This window comes from Neofelis nebulosa, chromosome 10 (genome assembly GCF_028018385.1).
Source record: "Neofelis nebulosa isolate mNeoNeb1 chromosome 10, mNeoNeb1.pri, whole genome shotgun sequence".
Classification (NCBI taxonomy): Eukaryota; Metazoa; Chordata; class Mammalia; order Carnivora; family Felidae; genus Neofelis; species Neofelis nebulosa.
In genome coordinates, this window is record NC_080791.1 from 13,562,516 (window position 1) to 13,585,754 (window position 23,239).

The 23,239-nt window shown below is 48.5% G+C and overlaps 1 long non-coding RNA gene across 3 annotated transcripts in view; it reads left to right on the plus strand.

Moving 5' to 3' along the window:
- Window positions 1-23,239, plus strand: part of LOC131486837 (uncharacterized) — a 57,640-nt gene that overhangs the window by 24,426 nt on the left and 9,975 nt on the right. For 2 of the 3 annotated variants that reach the window (XR_009249477.1, XR_009249476.1), the window contains exons 1-3: window positions 15,265-15,968; window positions 18,892-19,048; window positions 22,093-22,253. This is a non-coding gene — a long non-coding RNA (uncharacterized LOC131486837). Of the gene's footprint in view, window positions 1-15,264; window positions 15,969-18,891; window positions 19,049-22,092; window positions 22,254-23,239 lie in introns of those variants that run through there. The other variant, XR_009249478.1, reaches the window with a different exon arrangement.

Sequence of the window (23,239 nt, forward strand, 5' to 3'; positions counted from 1 at the left end):
CCGGCTATCACGGATCTCTCTCTCTCTCCAGGGAGCTGCGAGCACTGAGAAATCAAGTCTTTGGAATTTCAGAGGTGGTTCTCATTGATGAAGGCAAAAGAGGCCGCGGAGGCAGGGGTTCCCAGCGTCTTGGGGGCCCACCTACGCAAGCCGGTGGAGCCTGGAATGGGGAGGCGAGGCGAGGTCAGCGGGGCCTTCCATTCTGGGGCGATGATCTGCTGTCTCTTTGGGGACCAGAAACAGGCGAGGACACCTGTGCAGGTGTCAGGAAGTGGGGGGGGGGGGCTGGGGTTCAGCTCCTGCCCACTCCCTGGGTATTCTGGGAGTCCCCCCTCCCCTCTCCCTGCGTCCCTTTCTCCAGCTGGCCTCCTGTCTGCGCTCCGGGGCTCCTGCTGCACCGCTCCCTGCCCCTAGGTGCTCATCCGGGGAGCAGGGGTGTGTGTGTGTGCGTGTGTGTGTGTGTGTGCGCGCGCGCACGCGTGTGGAGGGGGGCGCAGACCCCGAGGGAAGGCCAGAGGGCGCACAAGCCCCCTCTCGGGGCTGAAGGCGGGTCCAGCAGGCGGGAGGAGGGAGCAGGCGGGTCAGGGGACTCCCCCGCCCTTCACCTTCCACCGCAGGCACCAGCGCTGGAGGCGGCGCGGGGGGAGTGCTGCCTCCCGCGGGAAGCAGCCAATGGGCGCGGCTGCGGGGCCGGCTGACGGGTCCCGGAGAGTGGCTGCGGGGACTGCCTTCCGCAGCGGCGGCCCAGTGATCGGAAGCGCCAGCCGAGGGGGACAGAGCAGCCCCAAGCTCCGCTCCTCGCTCCCGCTCCTTCTCCCCTTCCTTTTCCCAGCGCATCTTTCCCTCCCCGGGCGAGGTCCGCAGAGACGGCCCTCGCCAGCCGGGCAGCTCCCTGCTGACCCTCGCGCCCCCGCGCCGGCCGCCGCCCGCGCAGCCTGCGAGCCTCCGGTCCACGCCACCCGGCCCGGCTCCCGGGCCTTGCGGAGACTCGCAGGGGCCCTCCCCGGGGGGCGATGGGGAGAGGCTGGCGTGACCCAGATGGAGGGCACTGGGACGCCGCCTGGCCGTGGAGACGCTTAGCGTTCTAGAAATTTAGAACCCTGAGAAACCAGGGCCCAGCCCCGCTCATGAGCAAGTCGTGCATTTCAATCCGAGTTTCCTCCCAGGTGGAGTCGGCTCTGAGTGTGTGATCTCCCAGATGGGCATGGCTCCGATTCCATGCTACCTCGGTTGCAGAGACACGGACTCGGGACTCAGGACTTTGGAGAAAGGGCAGGCCTAGTCCCTCCCTCCTGCTGTCTCCTCTCTTTGGACACCTACTCCCGGACATCCCACCAGGCAAAGAAGTGTAGCCCAAATCACCGCCTGGCCAAAGGGCTGATCGCTTATGCCCCCTGCAGGCCGATGGGAGTAGCAGGAGGCAGGGGCCGGGCGGTGTGAGGCCCAGCACTTAGTAGGTGATGAGAAAACACAAACCAAACCGAGTCCTTGGTCCCCATGGTTGCTGGGGAGGTGAGATTCAGAGCTGCAGGGGGCCGGGAAGACAGAGGTTGTGGCCCTGGCAGCCCAGCCCCATTAGCTGGCTGGTGGCAGACAGCCAGTGCTTTTGAGGGCTCACACAAGACGGGCGATTGAAGGGCGGCTCTTTGCAGCTGCTGCCAGACTAATCCCAGGCGGGCAGTCCATGCCTTTCCTTTTAGTCTCAGCCCATTTGCTGGCTCTGCCCTTCGGAGGAGGCCCTCTGGGCCCTCCTGGGGCTTGAGATTAACCCCTAAAAGCTGAGTTTTGTTTGCAGAGCTCTCTCCAAAGCTGAGGGAGCCCCAGGAGTCTCCTGTTCTTGCTGCTTGTTGACTAGGGGATCCGTGAGGTCAGACGGTGCTGGCAGTTCCTCAGCCCCTGGCCCCAGACACACACTCAGTCTGAGAGTCTGCCAGGAAGCCTCTCTCGTACGCCCAGCCTGGCAGTCCTGCCTTCCCCAGCCCTGCAGGGCACAGCCACCAGGGCCTTTTCCTACAGGCTCAGCCCCACCCAGTTTCAGAGCCTGTCTTGACCAAGCTAGGTGGGCACCAGTTCCTCCATCTTGCTGGTAGGGGCTGTGCTGTGCTCGGGTGTCTGCCCATACATTCAGCATCCAGCATGCGGGGGGCAAACTCCCCTCCTTTAATCACACCCCTGGGGTTCTGCTTAGTTGCCTGCCCCAGAGCCCCTGTCACACCTGGCTACCCTGTTGGTACCTACCTCCTCTCTGGCCCCTCCCCACCCCCATCCCAGGGAGCTGAATCTGTTCCTTTTTGATGTCCAATGCCACTGGGATCATGCTCTGACCGGGCTGACCATCCAGAACCACAGCTGTACTGTCTATCGACATTTGAGGGTCTCTGCTGCCAGCTTCCCACTAATTCCCGCCCCCCTTCTTCATGGGTACCAACCACACCCTGAAATCAAGCCGAAGTCTCCCTGCCCCCATGCTCACTAGCTCAATCTACCTCCTATACTCTGTCAGGTGCCCTGTGCCATTTCTATGTCTGCTCCAGCTTGATAGAGAACCAGGAACCACAGTGAGTTCTACCTTTCTTTCTCTACTCATGTGGTTTGCATATGACCCTCTAGCTTTCTACCCCTCTCCTGGGTGAGTCCCTGCCCTTCCCGCAGCCCTGACAGATGAGGCTCTTTTTTGAGGACCTGAGGGTGACTGTGAGTTAGATTGAGGGTAGCCACACCACCTGATGGGTGCTTTCTTTGAGCCAGATATTGTTCTAAGTACCAAGGATAACAAAGATGAAAAGATAGGGTTCTGTCTGCTCCCAGAGATTTTCTTGGTGGTGGGGAACCAGGAAACCATCAGAGATACACCATAAGAGAAGTGACCACAGAGCCAGATTCTAGCAGAAGAGGGAGCTTCTGGGAACATCCTGCCTTAGAGCTCACCAGATGCGCTGGTCTCTGCCAGTCTACCCCCAAGCAGAGGGATGGTCAGGGGCAGAGAAGTGAAGAGCAGAACTGAGCTGGACACAGGGAGCCAGTGTGGGTCTGAAAGCACCTCCAGGGTCAATGGATTTCCCTTCATGTGCTTGGTCCTATGTGGCATAGGGAGGTGACAGAGACCTAGAGGAAAGAATTCTAACAGAAGGTGGAGGAAGAAAAGGTGCTATAGCGGGCACAATCAGTATGTTACTAATATATGGAAAGGAGGGCATTTTGCTGAGTTTTGGGGGAGACTTCCCATAGTACACATTACTATCAAATGATCATTGCATATGGGGTAGAATGGGAAATTATCTGCAGTGGATGGTTCTAAGTTTAGGCACCTAGCATCCTCTATGCCCACCTTTTTTGGGGGGTGGGGATGGTACTATAAATTCCTTTTGGGGAAACATCTTTCCTGCAATTGTCAGTTCCTCGAGTTAAGTCGGGCACCCCTCCCTCCCCGCTTATTTTCTCCCTCCAGGTGGAGTTTGAGACTCAGGGTTAAACCATTGATCACATTTCCAACCAGAGGCATGTGATTGGTGCAAGGATGACCCAGGTCACCCAGTGAGTGTCCAGCTCAGGACTTAGGTGAATTTTGTGCAGAGGAAAAGTAGCTCCTCCTTTGTTGGGCAGGGGATAGTGAGAATGTGGTCCTGAAGCAGCTGCTGCCATTTGCTGCCACCAGGTCCTGGATGAGTTGGAGCAGGGGCAGAGGAAGCCTCGCCAAAGGATGATGAGAGAGAAACTCTGTCCTGGGGACAGTTCCCTGAGTCACGCTCTAGATATCTAAAGCCTGGCTTAGCTCTGGATTTGTCAGTTACATAATCGAATAAATTCCCTCTTTATTTAGGCACTTGCGCCGGGGATTTGATCACTTGTAACATGTAACCGAAAGAGATATAACTGATATGTGTTTATTGAGCCCCTCCTATGTGCAAAGCACTGTGTTCAGTGCATTTAATTATAGCCCCTTATCGAATAGCGAGCTGTTATTGTCCCTGTTTTTCTGAAGAAGAATCTGAGGCTCAGATAGGTTGGGACTCTGGAAGCTGGGGAGTTTACTTAGAGACAAAAATTTAGGAAGCTTAGGCTGGGCCTTAAAGGGCCCAAACCTTCAGGGAAAAGAAAAAAAAAAAATCAAGTCTAAGTCAAAAAAAAAGAAAGAAAAGGAAAAGAAACTTCAATTAAATGACAAGTTCCCCTTCTACAACCTCAGTCCCTCTCGTCCTGCTGTTCTCATGGCTCCTGAGCCTCTCAAGGTGTGGGAAGAGGCAAGACTCATATTACAGGTAGAGATACAAATTCTGCGGGTTGGTAGACTTGTGGTTGCGTTTGCAGAGCTATCGTTATTTCTGCAAGACTTTGGCATAGGGAGATGCTGGGTCACACAAGCAGGGTGAGGGGCACAAGGGTGGCAAGATGCCTGGAGTAATCATGCCAGCTTTCTGAGCCTCCTGTGGGTTCTGGTGAGAGAGCAGAAGAGACTCCTAATTCAGCTCTTGATCTGCCCTGTCCATGCTAGGGGATGCTCTGGGCAGGGGAGAGTTAATAGCCAACCTCCTTCAGAAAAGAAAAAGGCTTCAGTTACAAAACCCAACAGCACAGAGGGAAGAGACGCAAGTTACCAGCCACAGAAGCTTAAAAAGGAACCCACCCACAGCTCCCGCTACAAATGCTTTTAGCCACATGTTAAATCTCCCCTCTAATGGCACCCCCTGTTAAACGAGATATGTCACCCGACCTGAGGAGGCTGACTTGAAAGGCAAATAGTTGGAAGTGATTCCACACGTTATTAGTGAGAGCTGTTCTCACATTTCCGGCAAAAATAATGGAGCTGAGGTCTGAAGAGATGACTAATACCTCCCCATTACTGACCCGAGGCTGGGCATTACATTGTGATCCTGGCCACTCGGCTGGCCCTTCAAGCGTATTTTTCGGTGCTTGTCCTCTGGGTGTTTTCTGCTGGATGGCTCTATTCACGTTCACCTCGGCAGCCCAGCCTATTGAAACGAGGAGGCTTTCCTTCACAAGGCAGCGTTCTTCGCCATGGGGGCCAGGGAAGAAGGGCAGGGGCCACCCAGGGCACAAGTGACCTGCCTCGGTGATTGGGGTTGGTCCCCTGCCTCACGGAAAGGCTGCATCAAACTTGTCCCAGACACACAGGAATCCGTCCTGATCCTAATTTCATATGGGATTCTGTCATCTTCTTTAATAGCCTTTATGGGCGTTTTACAGTCCTTCCTGTCGGGAAATTCTTTGGGTTTAATCTTAAAGCTCTCCTATTAAAATGTTAGCCTGTGTCTCCTTTTTTCCCCCCTTCAATAGCATAGAAGAATATGAGCTTTATAGACTTTAAAGGGAGAATTTAACAAGAGCCAACATTTACCGAGGGCTGGCTATGTGGCAGTCACCGTGTTGGGTGCCTTACAATGCCTTCCTTAGCTCCTTAATACACACACAGCTATGGCCCTGTCCTGGGTCGCCAGTGACCTTGATGTTGGTGCACCTGTCTAGTGGACATATTTCACTTCTTGATTCCTTTATCCTCTCAGCGATATTCAACCCTCTTGACCACTGTCTCCAGGTGAAACATCCTCCTTTCCTGTTCTCTGGGGTATGATGCTTAACTGGAATCTTTTCTCCTATCCGGGTATTTCTTCCCAGTTTCCATTGTAGGTTCATTTTCCTCTGCTATCTGCCACGTGTACGTTGGCGTTCCTTAAGAAGTGACCCTCGTTTCTTCTTATTCTATATTCTCTCCAACAGTGACCCTCCCCAAACCAGTGGCTCCCTTATGTACCTCCAACCCAGACCTCTTCTGTCCCTTCCAGAGCTGAATGTTCAATGATGTACTTGGAGGCTCTGCTCTGCTATCTCAAAGTTGCCTCTAACTCAACATTTTCAAAACTGAATTCATTGTCTTCACTCACAATCTTGGCCTTTTCCACTGTTCTCTTTCTTCAGGTGCTTTGCACAAACTGAAAACCTGGAGGGCTCCCCCTGTCTCCGCAACCCTCATCTAACTGATCACCAAGTCCCTGCTGATTTGACTTCCTAATTATTTCTTGACGCTTCCTTTCCCTCATTGTCTGCCACCACCCTAGATCAAGGTGCCATTTTTTCCTGCTGGTGACAGCTTTCTGAGTTCATGTCACCCGTGCTGGTCTCCCACCCACCGCAGTCTGTTCACGCTATAGTCCAAGAGCATTTCTCAAAACTCAGATTTGGCCATGTGGCTTCTAAGTTGAGACTTCCCACCCTTCCTAACATGTAGACCGAAATCCTCACCAAGGCCCTCCCCAGTGTGGCCGTGCTATCTCCTTGTAAGACGAGAGTCTTAACACTTTTCCTCCCCACTCTCCAAGGTCCAGTGTGTGCCCTTCTCTCGGCTTCTTAGTCCATGCTCCCTCTTGCCTCAGGATTTTTGCACATGCTGCCACTTCTGAAGCACTGTTCTTCCTTGCTGCTTCGCCAAGTTAACCTTCTGTCAGCTCTGGGCTCTCAGCTCACGAAGCTTCTGCACATCAGCTTCCCGCAGCCTCTCGGACCAGACGAGGCCTCCGCCAGGTTCAGAACAGCTCTGCAACCATTTGCTGAGGGCGCTGCTCCTGCTCTGCACACTCTGTTGTCAGCCTTGAGGGTCCTGCCACAGATCCTCCCGCGATGCCCCTGTTTTCCTGCCTATTTCCCCCTCCCACTCATCAGGGGAAAAGCTGCAGCCACCTCTACCTTTTCCAGCCCCTGTTTTGCCCTTGCATCCATGAGTCCCGCTAAAATGTTTCCGGCTGCTGAGTCCCTGGAGTCTTGCGCCTGTCCACAGCTGTTGTTTGCAAGTGCTCCTGACACCCTGGATGCAGATTTCCAGGGGCCATGCTGTCGGTAGCCCGGCCTGGAGAGGGAGGGCGTGGGATCCCCTGCTCCTCCGAACCTGTCACCCTGTGTCTTTTGTCACCCTGGGTCTGCTGGCTGGTAGGGTCCTCAAAGAACCATGCTGGCTGCCAAATTCTCCTTTTTTTGGCGAAAGCTTGACTCCTTTCATAGAATCTAACCTAATTTATTTGTTCTCTTTCGAGCATTTACTTTCTCGTATATAAATACTGGGCAGTGGGGTTGAAGCTTGCGCCTCGTGTACGGGAGTGGTGACAGCTGCAAAAAGCAGGTTTATTTTTAAATAAAAATCGGAAAGTTATGAGGCTCCTGAGGTTTTCTGCATTTTTATTTTTTATTCAAAAGGGAAAAAAAAGGGCAGGGGAGAAAAAAAGGATGAAGGGAAACAGTGCCTGTATCTCTGCTTCCACTTTTCACGGCTCCCTGTTTTCATCTCCTTTCCCCGCTTCCCTTCCCTGGCATTGGGCATCTCTATAAAGAAAGGGAAGGAGTGATTACTTCTAAGAAGGGAGTGGGGGGATCCGTTGAAGCCGAGCATTAGGCATGCAGCCCCTGAGCAAGTCGAATGCATGGTAAAATATTACCTTAATAACATACTCACAGAGAGCTATGTGTAAATGGTAACAGCTGCTTTTGTGATGACCGTGTTATAAATGATTGCAGCCCTGATCATTAATAATGCATCTGAACAATAACAACTTGATTCCAAGGAAAGAGTACAGCCTTTCATTTCTTCCTGGCATGTGAATTTACTCTTGCCATTGTGTGAAGTGACTGGGTGCTAGGAATGAGGACCCGCACTGAGCCTGGGAAGCAGGGGAGCATCTCAGCCCATTCCTGCACACCGCACCCCCCCCCCCACCTCCAGGTAAGATGGGGCTTCTGGAGGCCTCTCTAGAGCTTTTTCCTTTGCCCACAGTGTTGACCTTCGGGCTAGCCTGCACCCTTTAAGCCTCTCCACCGCCCTGGGACCTAATGCATCACAAAGCTGCCACTCTGATGGTGGCTTGAGGGTGGATCCCCATGAGATAGGATCCTGGAAGCCACTCTTCAGTTGGTGTTGACTACCAAGTGTCGCTTTCCTTTCACTTGTCTGAGGTTACTGTTCTGCCTGAAAGACAAAGTCCAGACCCTTTAGGCTGTCACACCAGGAACCTTCACAGTCCAGCTCCAAACCTCGACCACATCCCAGCAGCCACTCTTATTCCACACTCGGTTCTAATTGCTCCAAACTACTCAGGCTTCCAAAAATACACCGTGCCACTGATGCCCTTTGTGCCTTGCCATCTACTATCTTCTCTGTTCTGCCTATAGAACTCCTACTCATCCTTCAAGACCTCGGTCAAATATGCCCCTTTTCTCCACCTGCCCAGGGCAGAGTTAGCTGCTCCATCCTCCGTGATCTTATCTCTATGGTAACATTTCGCACATGCCTCAACTACAGCATTCATCACACCACTGTAATACTTCACTTTTATGTTGGTTTCCTCTCTGGGATTTGAGCTTATTAAGGGCAAGAAGTATGTGTTAGTATTCTTTATGTCTCCATTCCCTAGCACAGGGTTCAGCAATCATTAAATATTCAATAAATGTTGCACACACCAAAAATAAACAACCATTCAATAAACACTTTTCTATTTTCTTATGTTTGATGATATTTGGGGACTCTGGGTTCTGAGCTGGCATCAGATACTGTTGTGAAGATTCATTCCTACTCATTGAGGGTGCCCCCTTGAAGCATGAGTTGTGGCCGAAGGTGGTTAGCCGTTACCAGTGTCAGTGGGGCTATAACCCATTGGCTTAGCCATTTTCCATGCTACTCAGACGACAGTCTGCCCCTGTCTGGTCCTCTGAAGTCGCGAGTTTCTCCTACAACTGCTTTGCTCCCTGTATCTCCATCCCTACTCTGGTTTAAAGGTCACACAATTTACTATACTGAGGAGGGCCTCACTATACCAAAGAGGTGCCCCTTGGGTAAGCCACAGGTACACAGGCTCACGTTGTTCAACTCATTTGGGCATGCCTTCAACACAGGGCTGACCTCTATAATTGTTTCTGGCTCGCCTTCTTATATATTCTTGTTTCAAGCTCTGATCTGGCCCAGAGGTTTTTCTTTGGTTTCCTTGATCACTGGGAAAACAAGTTTTTTCTCTGGGCCTTAAGTTCATTCCTCCACACAGCCATCTGAACCCGACTGGGTTCCTTTTGCGCTGGGGCCTCAGAACTGCAATGAATTAGACCCTCCCTGCTCTGGATATAAAGACCCCATGGTCAGTTCCCTGAAACCACCCCTGTTTTAACTATTCTTCCTGCTCTAAAAGCTTTTTCTTGCTTTCTGCCTTTTATGACCACACTCTAAAACCACTCTCCTCTCTTCCTGTTCTAAAACTTCATCATCATTTCTGAATCCATGTTTTCTCTATGAGTCCTTATTTTTTACAACTCTGACCTCAGAGCATCACTTAGTCCATCTGTTGTTTCTGGCCCTGCTTTCCATCAGAATTGCCAATCCAAGGACTCACCTTCCAGACTAATTTCTCGCCTCAGGATAAAAAAAAAAAAAAAAAAAAAAAAATGATCAGAAAAAATTTGCACATCCATAAGTTCAAGAATTTATTTTATTTATTTATAACTTGCCTTCTTGCAAAAAGGATTTAAAACTGTTCACAAAGATGCAAATGATATGGCAAGATAAAGCAAACAAAAATAAGTCGGGTTTTTTGTTTGTTTTTTGTTTTTTTGTGGGTTTTTTTTTGGAGAAAAGGAAAAAGGTAACAAGGCTAAGAGAAAGTTGTAGAACCATGAAGGAGGTTCACTGTGGATGTTGTGAAGTCCTATCTACCTGCTGGTGGTGGCCACAGAGTTCCCCAGAGGTCATCCCACAGTCAACACAAGAGGGGAGTGAGATCGGTTACAACATTCAGTACCCAGAAGACAAAAACACACCTAAATTTTTCATGAAAACTACAATAATTTAAGGTACCAAGACCAGAGAAAAATTCCTGCTAAGTCTTAAGCTATGTTTTCCTAAGAAAACGGGTTCTCCACAGCAATCTTAGACTAAACACTGTTGAATGTTCTTTGTGCAAACTTTAGCAAATTTTAACTTAGCAGGAGTGTTGAGAGAATATTCGAGTGACACAGCAGTGTTTGAACTTGGTGCTCTTGGAGCTTCCTTTCAACTCGACTTTCTTGGTGTGCTGATAGTTACGAAGACCTGTAAGATTTGGTCCCTCCCTCAGGGACCTAACACTTTCCTAGGGTAGCTGCTCGTAGTGCAGCTGACACTGGGACGTTCCCTGGGCAGGGCTCTAGAGCCTGCATGTTTAATATATATGATTCTGATACAGATGCTTCAGGTAAGTACTACGATGATGGGGGATCAAAGCATCGATCAACAGTGCAAGGCACCATGTGCTAAGTATCTTGAAATGCTAAAAACAAATGGCAGGGAGCAATCATTTTTGGCAGGTGTGTTAAGAGAAGGAGATGGTGATAGTGTTTGAGCTGAGCTCTGAGTCATGAGTAAGAGGAGACACAGGATGAGGAGGGAGACCTTCAGGCAGAGGAAACAGACTAGAGAAAAAAGTCAGAAGAGGAAAAGTGCCATGCTTGCTTAAGAAACAGCAAATAGATCTGTGGGTCTGTGTGTAAGGTCTATGTAGAGGAAGTAGTAGGGGACAGGGCCAGAAAGGTAGGTCGGGGACAAATTGTGAAGGGCTTTGAATACAGATGATGAGTGTGAGCTTTACTCAGTAGGCAACAGGGAGCCACTGAAGGCTGTAGAGTCCCGCAATGATGTGATCCAAGTAGTACTTGAGAAAGGTTAATTTGGTTGTGGCATATAGAATGGATTAGTGGGCAGGAAGATTGCACAGGATTTGGTACCTAGAAGGAACCCTATAAATTGCTCTTTGAATAAAATGTTTGAATAAAGCAAACAAGGGACTCTTGCAAAAGTCTAGGTGCAAGGCGATAAACACCTTAAGGGAGTAACATGGAAAATAAAAAGCAAGGGAAGAAGGCTGTGACATTCATAAAGAAGAAATTATGGACCATGCTGACCTGCCATGCATGGTGAAGGCAAGAAAAGAGTCATTGCTCTGAAGCTTGGAATCTGAGCTACTCAACGAATCGTGGGTCCCCTCCCTGCACCAAGAAAGTCAGAGGAAGCCCTCGGTGAGGTATCAGATGATGAGACTTTGAATTTGAGATGTGAATTGAGGCTTACGAGAGGGATGAGGACTAGCAATTCTGGTCCAGGAAGAGGGGGCTTCTGTAGGAATGTGGGCTGGAAGGTAGAATCTTGAGCAGTGCCCATACTTTAGGGTTGGGAGCACAAAACCAAGCCATCCTAGGAGACAACTGTATCAGAAGGGAACTAAGCAGGACAGGGTCTGGAATTCAGGTGCGGGGAGCACTTGAAGAAGAATGCACTGGAAACAGCCTTCTGGGCTGCAGACAGGTGGAGGGGGGAAGAGCTGAAAGCACTCAGGGATTTAGTGATTGGGTTGTCAACTGGTGCCCTTGGAAGAGGGAGTTTAAATGAGCGATAGGGATGTCATCTTAGCTCCATTTGTCAGGCCCCAGATTAGAACAGGGGTCCTCAATCCATATACATAGTTCCAGGATTTCTCTTTCTTTCTCTCTCTCTTGTCTTTTTCTTTTCTCCCCCCCCCCCCCAGTTCCACCTGTTCCTTCCATTGCTGGCTCCTGGCTAGACCTATCTGCTCCCTCTTCCTATTCCATATGGCGCAAGAGGACCTTAAAAGGCAATTGGCCTTTGGTGAAACCTCAATGACCATGAAATTCCATCACCCAAGAAATGGAGGCAGATGCAGCCTAGAATCTGCTTCTTCTAGGCCAGCTGCCTGCTGTCCTTCTGGCCGGGTTCCCTTTATACCCATGCCCTGAAGTCCATGCCAATTCAAACAGCTTGTTTTAAGTTTGACAGTCAGCTATATAGTTATCGCTCTGTATTTACCAGAGTTCTTTGGTTGCAAGTAACAGAAACAACTTGTATTATCTTTTATTAAGCAAGGGCATTTTACTGGCCTGTGTGATTGGGAAATTTAGCTCTTCCTGGATTAATGGACCAGATGATGTCATCAGGATTCTTTCTGCCTATATTCACACTCCGCATGTCTCTGCGTGGCTTCATTATTTCCTCCTGCAAAGAGGCCTTCTCCAGGTGTCTGGGAAGGTATATATCTCCAGCAGCCTCTGACAATGCTCCGACTAGAAAAATTTCCAGGGAAAACTCTGTTTAGCCAGACACGGCCCCATGTCCATCCCTGAACCATCCCTGTGGCTAAGAGCATGAGGAGTGATGATTGACTGGACCTCAACTGCCTGCCATCCCTGCTCCTAGGAGTGATCGGCACTCCCTTAGAATTGCATGATTGACATGGCCACTAAGTGGTTTCCCACAGGAAGGAAGAATGGCAATGAGCAACGGTGGGGGGGGGGGTCAGTTCAAAACACTAGCTGTCCAATTACATTCCAAGTACTTGGCTTATAGCTTCTCTGTCATTCCAGTAAGGCTGTGCCTGTATGTCTCACATTCCCATCACTGCCCTAATTAGTGGGCTGAGAGCTAAAGGAAGCTGAATTCCAAGCCCTCCCCCCCCCCACCTCCACCCAGGCCGCCCACCTCTCAGGGCTTACTTTGTGACAGGCATCACCCATGTGGGCAGGTGTCTCCTGGTTTCCAGAGGCCCCAGGCTGGGGTGGCAGGGGAGACTTAGATCAGGGCAGTGATGGGTTGGCTGAGGCATGTGGGAGCAGAGGCAGAGCCAGCCCCCGGTGCTGAGCCAGGCAAGATGAAGGTGCTCTAAGGCAGGAGCCCGAGGGCAGATTGCCCACTTGCTGCCTGAATCCGCAGGAGGACTCGGTGCTTTCTGAGGACCTGCGTTGACTTGCTCTGTGACCTTAGGCTAGACACTTAATTGCTCAGGGCTGCTTCCCTCACTCTCCCATCTGGCAAGCAGAAATACTGACGGCTGCACTGGCCGAAGCTGTGCCTTTCTAGGGGGTGTGTCGCCTTGGGGCTCGGTGCTATGGAAAATGGTTCCCAGTCTACACTGTGCCTCTAGATGCTGCTTGGTGCCCCAGCCTGCTTGGCAGAAAGTGGGTCTCTGAAGATCTTTGACTTTAGGCTTTCTGATTTCAACCTCCTGAACCGTCTTGCTCTTGCAGCTGAGCTGGAAAATGGATAACTCTTTTCACATAATAGTTGAGAGTGGGTGTGTGGTTTGCAAGGTGCTTAAAAATGTTTGCTTTCAGAGCTGGGGTTTCTAGTGCCACAGAGGCCCTAGTGAGGTGCAGGGGCTTGGGAAGGTGGTGGGTGTTTTAGTTCCTGTTCCCTTGGTCCACTCCTCTCTGGGTTCATTACCAGGAACAACCACACGATGTTCACACAACATAGAACAAGCAGACTGTATGGGGGGGGGGGGGGGAGCGAGGGAAGACGAGTGGGAATGTAGTGAAGCTCAGTGGAGGACTGACCTGCAAATCAGACACATGCATCAGTCTTCATACCCTGCCCTGTAAAGCTCTGCAGCATGGTTCTCAAACTTCGCGCCTTACCAACCACCAAGAGGAGTAGGAGAAAAAAAGCATATGCTATGGCACTGCCTCCAGAGAATATGAATCAGTGGGTCTGATGAGGAGTGCAGAGATTTGCATATTCAACAGACCTTTCAGCACATGCACCCCGATGCACCTCGATAGCAGTGCCATCAACAAGAGCCAAAGTTTGGAAAGAGCCCAAATGTCCATCGACTGATGAATGGATAACGAAGATGTGGTACATATATACAATAGAGTATTACTTGGCGATCAAAAAGAATGAAATCTTGCCATTTGCAGCAACACGGATGGAGCTAGAATGTATTATGCTAAGTGAAATATGTCAGAGAAAGACAAATGTCATATGATTTCACTCATATGTGGAATTTAAGAAACATAACAGATGAGCATTGGGGAAGGGAAGGAAAAATAATATAAAAATATAGGAAGGTAAGCCATAAGAGACTCTTAAATACAGAGAACAAACTGAGGCTTGCTGGAGGGGAGGTGGGTGGGGGGATGGGACAAATGAGTGATGGGCATTAAGGAGGGGACTTGTTGGGATGAGCACTGGGTATCATGTGTGAGTGATGAATCACTGAGTTCTAGTCTGAAGCCAAGACTACACTGTATGTTAGCTAACTTGGATAAATAAATCTTAACAAACAAACCAAACAAACAAACAAACAGAAAAGACAAGCAGATGATTCTGATATTGGTTGGACTAGTTTTGGTGCAGGGACTAGATCCTGTGTCAGCAGGATTGGGCTCTGGGGCTTTCGTCTGTGTTTAACAGGGAGAGTTTCACTTTCATCTGCTTTCTACATTGAGGTTCTAGACAAGAATACATTAGAATAAGGGGGTCTCATGATCTCATTGTGGTTTGAAAACCACCGAACTAAAGCTATCTCATCACCTTGGGAAATTTAGAGTCCTGTGGCTTCCTGGCTTCAACATTCAAGGCCTTCTATGACCCAGTTCCTCTTGATGAGGTTTTAGCCACAGGCAAGTCAGTGTCTCCAAAACAGTCTTCCCACCTCCCTCCCAAGGTCCTCTTCCTGCATGAAGCCTTCCAGGGCTATACCAGAAGGTCAGGGTCTCTGAGTTCTTGGGCAGGTGGGTTGTGAAGGAAGCATAGCTGGAGTGGGGCGGCAGGGGCGGGGGAGGGGGTGCGCCCTCCGAGCACATCCCTGCAACATGTTGCCTTTCTGTGAAATTTGCCAAGGTATCATCTTGAAATGATGGCGGTGGAGGGGAAACAGGGCAAGTAAACTTCAGGGAGACTGAAAGCCCCCTCCCCACCCTAGGCCCTGCCCCCAGGCTCTCTTACCCTGGACTAACACCTCCTGATGACTCTGGGCAGTGGGAATCAGCTGCTCGCCTGGCCGAACCTTGCAAGACGGTAGGGCAGATGGAACCCCTCTGGCTTTCACACCACCCACTTCTCCCGGCACGGGCATTGCAAGCTAGCCTTTTCGTCAGCAGGATGAAACTACGCTGGGCCAGGGTCCTGGTGAGTGAGGGTGGAGGCGCCCACCCAGCCCCTGTGCAGAAGGCTGGCTCTCTCACTTCCACTGCTCCTTTGTTGACGGAGCAGGCGTGACAAGGGAGCCGGGAGCAGAGAGCTCTCATCCCGAGAGCTGTCAGCCTGACCAGAATGGGCATTCATTTTCAGGATAAATAATCAACTCAAAAAATGTACCAAATTCATTTTCAAATTGGCTTGTCAGATACACGTTTGCCCAGGACAAGTCGGTTGAATAAAATGTATCTTGGGGAGCAAGGTGAGCCGGCCTGTCTCATTCCCTTAGGGACATCTTGTAAATAAGGGCCATTCTTGAGGCCGGAAGCAGAGAATTCCCCAGAACAGATTGAATTCTGGCTTTGTCTTAATGAACGTCAATATTTATTACCAAAGGCGGTGTGCTTCTTGGAGTGATAGAGCATTTCACCATTTCAGCCCTCGCCTGTTGCCTTCCCAGGTACCAAATGCTATGTAATTGCGGCTCATAAAGGCAGCAGACAATATTGCCAAGGAAACTCACTCCTGGCTGTAAATCTTCATAATCAAACCCAGCAGAGCTTTGCTTTCTGGTTTGGACAGAGTGTCCCTGAGGGCAGGGCCCACCCAGGTTTTCTAGTCCTCCTTCCTTGGCAGGGAGACCCCCAACACCCTCTGGTGAGGCAGGGGCTCCTGCTGGGATTGGGGATGAGGGCGCCAGCCAGCAAGGGCTGGAGAGGCCAAGAAGTGACAGAAGTTACTGTCCCCACCCCAATGCAGAGCTGAGAGAGGCAGACAATCACTCAGAAATCTGGAAGGGCCCTGAGAGGTTATTCCATCCAACCTTCTTGCTCTGCAAATGAGGAAGTGAGGCTCAGAGAGGTGGTTTTTGCAAGGTCACACGGCTCCCAGGCCAGGGCTCTTCCTATTTGGCCACACCATCTCCTGGGGGTTAAAGCGTGAGCTCAAAAGAACGCCCTGAGCTGGTTCCTCCTGCAAGGGTGAGTGGCTCCCAGCTGGAGATTTTCCTCGACTCCTGGTAGGTCCTACTGCCAAGAAGCCTGGCTTCCTGGGGTCTTGTCCAGACGGGTTGCTTTTCCTAAGCTGATGTAAGCCTATGATCTGCCTTGTCCTTTCCTGGGGAAACCTCTGGAAATCAACTCCAAACTGCCCTTTAGCCAAGACATTCGTGGGGATAGCAATCCCAGCTGGAGAATCTGTACAAGGAAATGGAGATTCGTTTCAGGTTTTCCTCTGAGTGAACAGTACATTTGTTTCTAGTAGGACCTTAGCTCTACTAAGGGGAGGAAGAGAGGTAAACCTCTCCAAGGAGTCTAGAAGGTCAAAGGAAAGCCTGAAATGCCTGAGCTCAGGACACTCGGCTGGGCCAAGTTCAGCTTCTGGTTCTATCTCCTTTCTTCCTTCCAACTTGCTAAGGACAAGGATGGCCGCAGGGCAGGGACACAAAATGGGTTTTCGAGAGTGATATCATGTGGTTCCCAGACACCAGATCGCTCTGCAGAAACTGCCTGGCTGCTGTTATGGGAGTTGTGTTGAAGAGAATTATAACTTTTGACAATGGACATCTCATCTTGCACAGATGCGTCCTTTATAGAATCTGCCAGCAAGATTACAGAGGCATCACAGCGTAATGGGAAGAGGAGTCAATAATTCTGGGGTTATTGATTGTAACCAGACCCATTCTTCTTTTTTAATTTATATTTTATCCACTTTTTTCAACCTGTTTTTTTTTAAACCCATCCTCACAAAAGCACCTGATGGATCAAATGCAGTTGATTACATTTTTAAAAATGATAGGAGTAATTTGCTGCCCTTAGGAAGAATCCAGGACAAGGCAGTATGTGACTAGAGGGGGAGGGGAATGCTGGTAGGGAAGGAGGTAAGGAGGGAGAGGGAGAGGAGGGGGCACAGAGCAAAGCAGGAGCAGTTTGGTGAGGACAGCCCTGCTGACCCTGCATTCCCTGATGCCCTGATCTGGATGAAAACTCCATCAGTGATCAGATTTCCTACAGCTTTGCAACTCCACTGGGTCCTAGTTCATCCCAGAGGATACTTCTCATCCCTCAGAGCCTACTTCCTCCAGGAATTCTTTCCTGATAAGGCAAATGGAGACACTGGGTGGGTCAGGACAGGGGGAATGTGCACCCAAACATACATGTAAATATGTGCATGTGTGTGCCCCCCTATGTGTCTTCATTCCAGAATGTTTACCCATAGGATGCAGCAGCTAACTTGACATGTGTTTTTAATGGTTGGATTGGGCTGTGTGGAGTGAGCTAGAAATAGCTTGTAAGCTCTTAAAAAATTGGTTATACATTTTTGATGTCCCCAATATCCCTTTTGATTCTAACCCACTATGTAGGGTAGTATGATAAAACTGTTGGGGATTTGCTGAATAATCCCCAGGGAATTAAACAATCACTTAAACATCCTTTTCTTGTGGAGAAGTGACCAGGGACTTCTCTGGTCACCAAAACAGGTGCAATGTGAGTTTCTGGTTCAATTTCTAAAATGCCCGATAGCTATACTTCATCGGCTTCGCTTCTCGTTGAGAATCCTTCACTCTGTTTCCATTGATCATGAACTAGATCATGGAATGTCCAAGTAGAGAAGGGCTTAGACATTGCTGAGTTCAAACCTCTCATTTTTCAGAAAAGGAAACTGGGTCCCAGAGGCATTGACATGAACGTGCCTCACGGCCAACAAGTGGTTTGGGTTAAAATTGAAGGCACATCAGTATACTCTCCCCATGCAAAATTGGTCTCTTCTCTCCATCGCTTCATTTTCTTACATGGACAATAGCAAGAACCGATCACCTGTGTCTCTTCCCACCTTCCCAAAGTGGCCCAGCTGAGTTACAGAGAGTTCTTCTTTCCTATTTGCTTCTAGATGGATCTGAAAGTAGGCGGGGCTTGAAGAAACTGTAAGAGGCAGAAATAGAGCTAGGTTTCATTTCCTCATCTCCTGCTGACTCATTTTGTGTAGGCCTGGATCACTTTTTTCCAGGTGGGGCTGGTACTGACATTCTGGAAGTTTTCGTTAAGGTCAAATGAAGCGAGAAAGAAAGAAAGACTTTTGTGTCCTTTTGCTTTTTAAGGTGGGCAAAAATATGCCACAAGAATTCTAGATTGTGCTTCCACATCTAGGATGTGGGAGAGGTTCCAGAATGGATGAGAAGGAGCAAGGGGAACATTTATTTTTTCTCAGTCTATGTCTTGAGGGACCAAGGAGACCCACAAAGATGGCCATGATCCTTGGCTGACCTTGACTTCTTGCCTGGCCCTGTCTCAGTCTCCATAGCCAAACCCTCTAGCCATTAGCCAGAGGCTTGCACTGTCTTTTTTTCTTTACCTCTGACCTCTTTAGAGGTGGTAACATTTGCTTTGGTGAAAGATACTAGCCTCTGAGTCAGAAGACAAGAGTGTGAAACTAATCATTTAACTTAGTAGCTCTGTGATCTTGGACAAGTCACTTCAACTCTTCAAATCTCTGTTACTTTGTAAAGCAAGTGGAAAGATGCCTGTTTACCCTACCTTAGCCAGGTATTGAGGACCAACGAGGATAGTTTGATGATATCATGGAATAAATTGGAATGTGCCATTCGCATGTAAGACACTCTCCAAAAAATAAACTGTTTATTTGAGAACAGTTTTAGAATTACAGAGAATGATAATTCAGAGTTCTCACATAACCCACACCTAGTTATTTCTATTATTAACATCTTACATGAGTATGGTACATTTGTTACAGTTAATGGACCGATAATGATAAATTATTATGATGAAGTTCATAGTTTCACTTTCCTTCATTTTTACTTAATGCCCTTCTCCTATGCCAGGATCCCATCTGGGATGTCACATTACAGGTAGTTGTCAGGTCTCTAGGCTCCTCTGACCTGAGACTGTTTCTCACACTTGCCTTGTTTTTGATGACCTTGACAGTTCTGAGGAGGACTGGCCAGGCATGTTGTAAAACGACCCTCAGATGTGATCTGTCTGATGCTTTTCTCCTGGTTAGCCTGGAGTTCTGGGTTTGGGGGAGGAAGACCACAGAGGCAAAGTGCCATTTTCATCACGTCACATCACTGGTGTATCACAGGTGAGCTTTCTGTTGTCTGTACTGATGTTATTTTAGAATCATACTTTGTCACTAAGAAAAGCCAGGGACCCCTGTTTTAGAACCCACTCTCATGGTGTCTGGGTCACATGGCCCTGGAATAAGAGTCCTAGTACAGTTTTTACCCTAAAATAGGAGAGGTTCTTTCCAGTTAGACCACTGAGTCTGCCTTTCTGGTCACCTGGGCTTAGCACTAATGAGCTGCTAATAACACGACCGTTACCTATGCAAATGAAGGGAGCTGGCTGGAGGGGGTGCGGGCAAGCGCTCACTCCCTTCCAGTGCTAAGTAATCAATCATGTTGCTGTGGTTATTAACCGTCTTAACTGAGGTGCTCTAAGAACTGACCCCTGAGGGCACCTGGGTTCCTGGCTTATTTACATCAGTGGATTATTTCTCAGGAGACTCTGGGCCTGGGAGGGGTTCATTCGCTTCTGCTCTAGATTAATGGAGCAGTGTGGTGTCAGGGGCTACAAAGGAAAGAGTCTAAAACTCTCTGTTTGGTTCACCTGCTGAATGCTGTGTGTATCTGGGATAGTGACTTGCCCTTTCTGTGCCTCAGTTTCTCTTCTGGACACTTATAAGTAATGGCTTTTATGACTTAGCCTCTTCCTTGTCAGGACACGGTCTGGGGAAGTGGTTTCCCATGGGATGGCCGTACTCTGACTCTACCTAGTTATCACTTGTGGGACAGGATGACACGTTGAGATGTGTGGCCCCAGAAAAGCCTGGAGAGTTGGGAGTCACAACAAGGGTACAGGCATGGGAGAGCAGATAGGCTGGTGGGCAGCAAAGCACCAGCACACACGCCCTAGTTTTTCCTCTGTAACGAGAGGCAGAGGGAGTGGACAGGATACGGAAGAAAAGAACTTCTTACATTAATAAACATTTTAGGGCCTCCTGGGTGGCTCAGTCGGTTGAGTGTCTGACTTCAGTTCAGGTCATGATCTTGAAGTTTGTGAGTCTGAGTCTGTGCCGACGGCTCAGATCCTGGAGCCTGCTTCAGATTCCGTGTCTCCCTCTCTCTCTGCCCCTCTCAAAAAAATAAATAAACATTTTTTTAAAAAGTCTTTAAAAAACACATTCTAGTTGTTTGCCATAGAAGCTGTCTTTTTTCTAAAATCAGGACAAATCAGGCTTTCTTTCCTTCCCTCCTGATATGAAATTTTGGACGCAGTCATAGGCAGAGACATTGAGTGACTGCCGGCCTGCCCAGGTGAGCTCACTACCCGAAGAAGACAAGAATGCTTGTGGCCGGCGTGCAGGCCGATGAGGAGTGGGAAGTTGTCAGAGAGAAGGAGAGTGCATACGTCAGGAAGGGGATCACAGCCTGGGTGGGCCTGACTTCATCAGGTCAAGGCTCTTCAAAGGGACCGGGCTGTCTCCTGAGAAAGAGATTCCCCTTGCTGGCTTGACAAAATAAGCCACATATTGAAGGAAGGCCACAAGGCAAGAAACTGGGGTGCCCTTTATGAAATGTGGGCAGCCTCCAGGTAACACCAGCAGAAAGTCAGGGTCCTCAGTCATACCACCACAAGGACGTGAATTTTGCCAACAACCTGAATGCACCTTGGAAGCAGCTGCCTCCCCAGTTGAGTCTCCAGATGAGAATGCAGCCAGCCAACCCCTAGACTGTAGCCCCCGTGAGACCTTGAGCAGAGGACTCAATTAAGCTGTGTCTGGACTCTAGCCAACAGAAAATTGTGAAATAAAAATGCATGTTGTTTTAGGTCACTAAGTTTCTGATAATTTGTTATATAACCAGGAAAACTAACACTATCCCCTTGGAGAGAAATGAAGGGGACAGGAGTAAATGGTGGAGAAAAGAGATGTAATGTTTCTGTGAAGGAAGCAGTTATTTTATGGACCCAAGAAGTGTGGAAGGAAGGAGAAAAGGTCCTTCCTCCCATTACATTCAGTCTTCATTGTCCCTCACACCATCCTATTTCTTTTCTGAATTGGATTTTTGCAAGAAAGAGAAATAGAGTTTGAATGGAAATCAGAGACAAGCTACACTATCATTTGCACCATATAGAGAGGTTCTGTCAACTCCCCTGTTTGAGAATCCTTTTCTTCTTGTTTTTTTTTTATATTTATTTTATTTTATTTTTGAGAGACACAAGCAGGGCAGGAGCAGAGTCGGGGGACAGAGGATCTGAAGTGGCCTCTGTGCTGACAGGCTGACAACAGAGAGCCCAACGTGGGGCTCAAACTCACAAACCATGAGATCATGACCTGAACCAAGTCAGAGGCTCAGCTGACTAAGCCCCCTAGGTGCCCCTCTTCTCGGGTTTTGATTTTGCAATTCTTCCTTCTGTTCCATGACATGTCCAACTATCCTTCCAATAAATCCTTCATCCTGCTTTTTAAAGAAAAAAAAATTCTTGGGGCATCTGGGTGACTCAGTCGGTTGAGCATCTGACTTAGGTTCAGGTCAATATTTCATGGTTTGTGAGTTTGGGTCCCGCTTTGGGCTCTCTGCTGCCAGTGCAAAGCCCACTTCGGATCCTCTGTTTCCCTCTCTCTCTGCTCCTCCCCTGCTTGCATGCTCTCCCTCTCAAAAATAAATAAACATTAAAAAGTTAGAAAAAATTCTTAAGCCAGCTAGAGATCGTTGTTCTTGCTTGCGACCCAAATAAATTTTACAACCTGTTAAGTTTTGCTGTTAGTCTAATTGCCATAAATTAGCCCCCAACACAGTGCCTATCCTCACTGTTTTTCTTCTGGAATAAGAACCTTGGGCTCTCTTCTGGTGTCTTTGGTCCACTAATTTTCCAGCCCTATCATTGTCCCTGTTGCTGATGATCTCACAGAGATCATTGCCAATCTGGTCCTAACTTTTTAGCTGGAGGCTGCTGCCACTGAGAACCCTCAAGCTGGCTTCAGGGAGAGGGACACCCATTCTTCTTTTAGCTCTACCTTCTTAAACATGGGATTTCCTCTTTTCTAATTCCCATCAGCCCAACAGAGATCAGACTATGATTTTTACTAAAGCCTTGAATCTAACAGAAGTTTTTTGCTTCTAGCACTGGCCATTGTTAGAATCCACATGTGTGAAGCCAGCTCCAGAGCTCTCTGATGATGGGGCTACATCCCTTCCCAGCATCTGCTTGCTTCCACACATGCAGGTGCCATCTCTCTCCCGTCTCTCCTGATTCCAGATCATCTGACCCTGATTCCCCAAATGGTAGGTATTTTCTTTTCTACACCAATTTTGTTTTTGTCCTGAGATTAACTTTGTCCTTCAATGACTGATGGTGGAAATATCCATTACATTCAGGGGTAACTTCAACTCACCCCCAAGGTTGAATCTATCTACATTATCTCAAACACTGATACATTGGTTCCATATGGCATTAGCCAAAGTCTGTCTTATTCAGTATCAGCTAATGTTGTTTGTCTACATGAACAGTCTAGTCTAGCTTGTGTTGGATGGATCCAGCGTCCATTGTGATGGATCTAAACAGCACAGTACCTTCCTCCCGTTCCCTTCTCCCAATCTTAATATTGGGTCTTTTGGGGAAACAACAGTGGATAAGGAAACAAGCCCATGGATACATCACTCAAAAACAAACAGTAATTTTCAAGCACCTCTCTCCTGAAATATAAGTTAAGAAAAAGAGAAAAAAATCCAATCAAATATGTAAATGGTGAGGATAAATTACTCTAAATGTGTGATATTAAATAGTACACTTGAAGGCTCAATTTGAAGCATCAACATTTGGATTGCTTCATGGCTCCCAGATCTTCCTCAAAAATTTTAGTGTGTCCTTGTTTTTGGTTTGCATTGGTAATATGTTTCTTTTGATTTTTTTTCCCCAAACTAAGGAGTACTTTCCTCCAAAAGTTCAATTCCAGTCTCCAGTGGATTCCCTTTGTCATATGGTTGGCTGTTTGATAGGCTGGAGGAAACCTTCTATTAGATGTTGGAAGAATGAATTCCAGTTCTTGCTCTACACAGACTAGTCACATTAGCTTCAGAATTCATTTAATCTTTCTAGAAACTTTATTTTATCTGTAAAAAGAGAGGAAATATATGCTATCGTCTAGTCCTAAGGTTCTATGCTTACCTGGGCATTAGTAGACAGGGTGTGACTGGGGCAGTCATACCAGGTACATGAGAACTTAGCTGCTTTATTCCAGAAGGAGTCAGGAGCCTCTCATGCTGGCTGT